This window comes from Montipora foliosa, chromosome 12, assembly GCF_036669935.1.
Source record: "Montipora foliosa isolate CH-2021 chromosome 12, ASM3666993v2, whole genome shotgun sequence".
NCBI classification, from domain to species: domain Eukaryota; kingdom Metazoa; phylum Cnidaria; class Anthozoa; order Scleractinia; family Acroporidae; genus Montipora; species Montipora foliosa.
The window spans coordinates 22,670,149-22,677,648 of record NC_090880.1 but is presented as its reverse complement, the minus strand read 5'-3'; the positions used below and the strand labels follow the sequence as shown (position 1 = coordinate 22,677,648).

Here is a 7,500-nt window from a genome sequence, read left to right as displayed (position 1 = left end):
ACTACAGTCTACTGTATTGGACCAAATGTTGACCAGGTTATGTTGTCACTAAATAAAACATTGGAGCAAGTTCTCCTGTGGAGCATTAAGAATCAGCTAACCATCCACCCAATTAAAACTGAAGCAATGATACTAAGTAAAACCTCTTTTGTTGGGCCTATACCTCCCCTCCACTTTAACACTGGCCATATTGACCTGGTTAATTACACCACTTGCCTTGGAGTTAAAATTGACAATAAGCTGACATGGTCTGTGCACATTGACTCAGTGAAGAAATCTTTTACGCAGAAGGTTGGAGCGTTGAAGAGAATGAGAATCCTTCCGAAGAAGGTTCTCGAGGAAATATACTTTAAAACAATTATCCCCAGTGTAACGTATGGAATTTCGGTATGGGGAAATTGTTCTCCTTCCGCACTGAACTCTCTAAACCATATTCATGCAAGAGCAGCTCGTATTGTGAATAACCTCGACTCAACGATGGCAGATGACACATGTCTCATGAAATCCGACTGGCTGCCCATCTCTTACTTCTATAAAAAATCTGTACTGTTTCTCTTGCACAAAGTATATTTTGGAACAACGACCCAATCGATATGTGAACTGTTTTCTAAAAGAGTTTCTTCTAGATCTTCTCGTGTTCCTAACCAATTTAATGTCATTAGATTTAGATCAGAGACCGGCAGGAACTCCCTACGATACAGAGGTCCTGTTATTTGGAATTTTGTAAATAGATTAGTTAAAGTACCTGAAAGTTTTTATTCTTTTAAACAAATTTTACGTAAACATGTTAAGACTATTGACAATTTTTCATTTGAGAAAGAGGCAACAGTAGTCGCCAACAAAAAGGACCATTTCATTTACTTTTAGATTTATATGTTAGTCTTAGTGAATACCATTTTATTTGTATACAGTAGTTCTAAGTTATTATTGCAATTTTTATATATATGTAATTCTTAATATTTAGTATAGTAGGTCCACATCAGCCCTTTGGCTGCCTTTCACACAACCTACTTATCAAATAAAGAATGTATGTATGTATGTATGTATGTATGTATGTTCTAGACTAAGTGGTACACTTTCTTTTAAATCGTTATGATAAATTTCCAATTGAATTGTGCAGTCTGGTTTGTGTTGGTAAGGATGGAATATAACAAAGTTAGATTGACTAGTGTTAAGAGAAAGTTTGTTTGCATCCGACCAATCACCCACTTTAATGAGTTCCTCATTAACAACTGTTTCAAGATCTTTCAGATCTTTGTTTGAATATAGCAAGTTTGTATCATCAGCAAATAGGTAAAAGTCAATGATCTGGGAGCATCGGTAAATATCGTTAACATAAATCAAAAAGAGAAGGGGGCCAAGTACAGACCCTTGAGGGACACAGCAAATTATCTCCTCTTTGTCCGATATGGTTGAACCAATTTGAGTCGATTGACTCCTTTTCGACAAGGAAGAAGAGAACCAGCTATTAATTATTCCTCTTACTCCATAATTATTTAATTTATGCAAGTCTGTGATATCCTTAATCTTGATGGCTCGAGATGTGGCATCTTTGCAAAGGTACACAAACGATCCCTTGGACCAGCAATACTGACAGGGAAACTGCTCCTTGAACCTCTTAGCTTCAAATAAGACCTTTCATGTGTGCTTTGAGATAGTTTTTCCTCTATTGTATCTAGTGCCCTAGGGCTTGGCTTCAGCTTCAGGCCTTCAAAGCCCTTGGCGAGGGATCTTATTAGAAGCGGCTTTGAAGTGGTAAGAAGCTTACATTAAATTTACAAGCACAGTTGCATTGCATGTTTCATAAGTACATTCTTGTAATTATCATATTTACTTGAAAAAGTACCTCTCTTTATTAAGTGCTATTCCGAATTCTGCCCTCAAATATGTAATAGTAAAATACACAGCTGCAACTGGGTTGAACACATGGGCCGAGGCTACATCGTACATTTCATTATTTTCTATCGCATAAGATAATCTTTTTGTTAGCATTAGCACAAGCTTCCAGTTCCAGTTGGGTAGGGGTGGGGTGAAAGGGGTGTGCCCTCAACTCTTGTGTTAGCAAATTTTCAGCCTATTTGTAGATCAACATGACCAATGGACAACTACATGTATTTTTCTCTTCTTTATTTCAGTTATATCAAATAATAAGAAAAAATCTCTTTACTCTTTTCCTAAAATAGCAAGCTTATCTTGGTGCATTTTTTCAGTTTAAGCATTACTGTAGACAAGAACAACTCTCAGTGGATTACAATGTTGCAAAGGCTGCATCTCTGGGATATTACAAAACCAGAACCTGGTTCCAGGGAGACTTTATGCATAAGTTGGAGACTGGGTAAAATCCACTAACTAACTTTGATTCTTAATACTGATCCAAAGGATTACAGCCTCTGGGCTAGACTTAACCACAAGTTGGGATAATAATGACAAGGGTGCAAAGTATGAGAGCTCAACTTGGTAGAAAACATCTATAGCTAATAGTCTCTAGCAAGCGTTTACATGTTCAAACATTTTCGATAACTTTACCAAGTCGGGGAAGACCAAGGGCTACGCAAGGATAAGCAAGCTCAGGAACAAGATACTGATTACAAAAACTTTAAAGTTTAGGGGGAGATTTCTTTGAAAAAGATGAACTTTGTTTTATATTAAGTATTATAATTTCCTTCAGGTCAGACAAAACTAGGTCTTCATATTGATAACCTGAAGAGAATAACTGTTGTTGCACTTGGTAATAGTATGCATGGTTTTGATTGACAATAAGACCACTCGTCTGCTAGTTTTCTTGCAAGTGCCTCGACTACACACTGCTTCCTTTAGTGTCATAGTTCCTGGAAAAATCCTTTTCACCTCTACCAAACACTCTTTAAGTACTACCATAACTCCATCTGGGGATGCTCCAAGAAATGGGTGGGAAGAGGAAATAATAAATCCCTCTTTATTGACTTTACAACCAAGTATCTCTTCATGCATCATTAATATTTTCCTTTCATCTTTAAGTTCCTGTTGTATTTGTTGACTTTGGAAGTTTATCATGGCCTGTGGGACTATTTGTTGGTCTTTGAATTGCTGTTTTACTTTTAGAAGCTGTTATTCGACTTTTTATGACTTCAAACCATTCCTGAGAACCACTGGGCTGTTTTGTTGCCTCCTTTATTCTTTCTCTCTCATTTGTATCTACAAAAAGATTTTTCCCGATTATGTTTGCTCTCTCATAAATTTCATGAGGTGTTCTTTGGGTGGTGAAATAATGTTAGTGGTAGTTGTTGTGGTCTCCATTAAAACCTTTGATGGATGCTTGTCATGTGATAGAATGTTGAAAAAACCACATTCTAACTTAGCCTCCCCCTAACCCTAACACTTTTTGGTTTGCTTTCTCAGTGTCTCTGTATACAGCTAGTCTAGGGTCATGAAGAATCTTCCTGTCCCCTGCATTCTCTTTACCATAAACCTTTTTGCTGAAGTCTGTTTCATACAAAGATCTTGGTTTCAATTTTTGTTTCCGCTGCTGGTTCTAAGTTTGAAGCCTTTCAGTACAGGTAGCAAATCTCTGCTCTGCGTCCATCTTACAAACTCTTCAAGAGCAAAGCATAAGGCAGCTACCTGGTAAGTGTTATTACAAGAGGCAAATGGTCCTTTCCCTGCTGGGCATGGACTGCAGCAGGCATAGGTGATCTCACCAGCTTGCTCTCCAGAATTGATCATTGTAACATTGAGCTTGTACAACTTCAAATTTTTTTTCATCTCTGGTAGACATGCACATCTTATATACATGTAGATCACGTCTTCATTTTCACTATTGACAACTTCAATATTAATTTTTGTATACGTTTAGTCTTAAATGCCTTCGTTTTCTCCTGATTTTTTCTTAATAAAGTAATTCATCATGTTCTCAGTTGTGGACGGTGGAAATTCAGCCGTCTGTATGGAAAACCAGTTTGCAGCCTGTTGGAACTGGTGTGGAGTGTTCGGAGGGGGATAGCTATATCCGCTGAATAAATTGCTATCCAGTGGATACGTATTTTTGAACCAATTGAGTTATGCAGTAGTTAGTAATTTATCCAGTGGATAGCATTAGGCACCTAAATCAGGGCTCGAAATTGCGACCAATACGGTCGCATTTGCGACTAAATTTTTCCCTTTGCGACTAAAATATCTGGAGAAGTCGCAAATTTGCGACTTGTTGTCACCCTCGTTCTTTCGAAACAAAAGGGTTAGCAGTTGCCACTTTGCTGCTACTTTTGCTAAAATAGATATTAAATAAATAAATGACAAAATTATTTTGTTTCTCGCTATGAATTTTCTCTGAAGGTAGCGTAATTTTATAGTAATTTAGCTGCGATGTTACGTGCACAGCTCCATTCCTTCGATCATTCGCCATTTTCAGCAGTTTCTTTACACACAAGTACTGCGGGCTCATATTTTTTTGCTAAACCGCTGACAACACAATGCAGCGCGGCGATTTTGCGACTAAAATTTGCGAAATTGTGACTAAATTTTTTCGTTAATTTCAAGCCCTGACCTTTTAAACAACTGAGGCCTGGCTAATGATTGCCTGTTAATTTCTGAAATACATTTTGGTAGCTACATGTACATGTCACTTCCTACAAGGGAGTAGATAGTAACTTTTATGTTATTTCAAGTACTTGCATGTATCAAAACTCGGTCTTCGTGAGAGGGCAAGATGAACCAAATCCCGCACTGTGATTGGCTACCCGAGCGGGCAAGATGGAGCTATACTGCCCACTCGGGATTTCTCGCTTGATCCCACAAGATTGAAAATCATTTTTTAGTGTTTTATCCCATCTTATAAACCCTTTATTGACCTAGCTTGTTTAAGATGGCTGGATATTGGCCTCGCTCCTTCCAGTATAATTAACAAATCGAAAGTGGTTCAGCGTTGTCTGTACTCTTATTGACAACAATATTCGTCATCACAGTGGTCAAAATGTTGTGGCCAAAATGACTCACGAGGGGCAGCCGAGTGAGTCCACAACAAATTTTGACCACTGTGATGACAAATATAGTTGTTGATAAGAGTAGAGACAACACTGAACCACTTTCGATTTGCTTTTTTACCACAATATTAAACGCCAAAAAAGTTCTTTATTTCAGAGCGTGACCAAAATCATGACACAAAGAAAGAGCAAGCGTCTTTAACTTTCTCCCAATACGATTGCTTTATTTCCTAAAATGAGCATTCCTGATTGGCTATTACATTACGTGACAAATTGACACGAGCATAACACAAGCATCGTTGTCTAGACTCCTATTGACAACAGAAAATTAGCCAATCAGATCGCAAGATTACAAGCAATTGTGGCAAAACAGTATTTTCACATTCCATAAAAAAGTACACCATTTTCTATTTCTCACTGTGGATTGTAAATAATTTACAAATCATTGTTGATGCTATATAATTAGAGCACCCCTGTGTATTGTTTAGTTAAAATAACCAGTGTTTTTTTTTTTGTGTACAGAGCTCAAGCGACTATTAAAATTCTTTACTGGCGCGGAGGAACACCCCCCTTGTGGTGTTACACTGTTGGAAAGTAGTTGAGATAATGAAAGTATCTATGCATCTACCTGCTTATGCGAGATTATCATCCCATAGTTTATGGCGTCTTTAGAGTATGACGACTTCAGAAGTGCATTTTCAGCAGCTATTGATGGAAACTCCTTTAACTGTGTTTGGTGCCAAGATGACTTTTAGCTCCGCCCACTCTGTGGGGGGTCTAACCTTCTGGGTCTCATGAAGTCCTGAGAACTGATGGGCCAAAGTTACAAATTAATGAGATATTTTTAAACAAGCCAAAGTTGATTCAGTAGAATAACACAGTTATAAAAGTAGGTGTGGAATGTTTGATAGGCTTTTGAAGCATGTTCAGTGGGATCAGGGTTTACTGATTTCTCTTTTATCTTTTACCTGTATCATCTGACTCTCTCTCTGTTAAGCGTCTTTTTGTGTTGCAACTTCACTTGGGCTGTGGACACTTTTCTTTCCTTCTGCCTTCTTTCTCTCATAATTTGTTCCTTGCCTTGCAAACATTAAATTTTTGTTCATTTGCTTTCAGTCTTTCTCTGTATGCTCTTACTCTTTCTGCTCCTGTTTTTGGAACCTTCTAAGACGATTAACCATGATTGATCTTAGTTACTAACAGTAATACTTTCAGAACATCAAGATTACATGGTAACTTTAAACTAGCTAGTTGGTCTGCAGTTTCCCTCAAAAATGTTTATTGAGCATTCTCTGAAGTAGACTTAACTGACCAGTTATAAAACTCTTGATTTGGAATGATTTTAGAGTAAAATAGCAAAATAAAGGCATTTTTATTTTGAAATCTACATATTCAATTCACAGAGTGCAATGTCCATAACATTTAGTGTACTGTCTGCAACATAACATTTTAACCAATAACCTAGGAGACTGAAACAGAGTGATTGATCAGGGCTGGGCACAGTCCAATACCAGTAAACCAATCACTTTAAAGTGACCAAAAGGAAGCAAATACCACAATTATGCTACAACCGTGCTACCAACTGCTGAACCACTTCACGAAGGTAGATGTAAATGTCGACTCCATGTGAATCGCTACACTGAAGTGGGTCAACAGAAGCACTTACCAATGACACTTGGTTGGGGTTCAATGTCACTACTGTAGCTGGAACTTTAACGAAGTCCACATCAAATCCTGTGGGTGGTGGGGTGGGCCGTGTGTATCAACTTCCGTAGTAAGTTAAGTCAATCGAGTCGTCATTTTGTGCAGCAATACTAGAACAATCCCAAAGTTGGTAGGGTGACCAGTTTTGTGCTGTGCGCATGGGGTGGTTATAAGCTTCCGAGTATTCCCTAAGTGCTCTGTTTATCCTTGATAGGAAAACGTAAGGCAGGAAAAAGAGATCCACTTCATCGGTTGGAGAAAGTAAATCAGAATCTTCTAACAAATGAAACAGTGAATAGTACAGGGCACAGACCCAGCTGAAGACATCTCTCCAGAATCTTTTAATACGTTGATTGTGGCTGGAACTGCCAGCAATGTGACTGCCCCTGTTTAATCCTTTCATGACGAACATAAAGAATTCAACAGCGGCCGATAAAAACTCGTGTTTTCACTCACCTCTGAATAGTAATGCGTGTCATGCAAGTTTGTCTAATGACATCACACATCAAAACACGCACTTTCATTGGTCCCTACTAAAATCTTCAGGGAACATTACACTTTTCACAGCAATTCACAGCACGATCGAGAACTTTTCTGCTTGCTGCAATACTTCGCGCGGAATTGGCAAAAATGCTCCAATAATAATCGGGCAGCAACTGTTGGTCAGTGGTTCATTGAAGCTACAGAGAGAGAGAGATGTCGATGTTGTCAATTTCGGTTTTCGGCTCGCGATTAGAGCAGTTTGTTTTTCGTTTTGTGACCATTGAGTTGTGAACAGTTTTTTTTTTCCGAAAGAAATACGCTGTCTGCAAAGTACACAATTCAACGATAAATTTGACTT

General features: G+C 38.2%; 1 protein-coding gene and 1 pseudogene across 5 annotated transcripts in view; one reads left to right on the top strand and one right to left on the bottom strand.

Annotated features, from left to right (window-relative positions):
• Positions 1–7,500, top strand: part of LOC137979686 (tetratricopeptide repeat protein 28-like) — a 56,500-nt gene that overhangs the window by 13,181 nt on the left and 35,819 nt on the right. Inside the window, exon 5 of one of the 5 annotated variants that reach the window (XR_011118384.1) lies at positions 5,478–6,329. The exons of the other annotated variants lie outside the window; for them this stretch is intronic. The gene's annotated coding sequence lies outside the window, so the exon portion shown is untranslated. Of the gene's footprint in view, positions 1–5,477; positions 6,330–7,500 lie in introns of those variants that run through there. 5 annotated transcript variants of the gene reach the window in all.
• On the bottom strand, positions 2,424–3,562 carry LOC137981025 (uncharacterized; annotated as a pseudogene).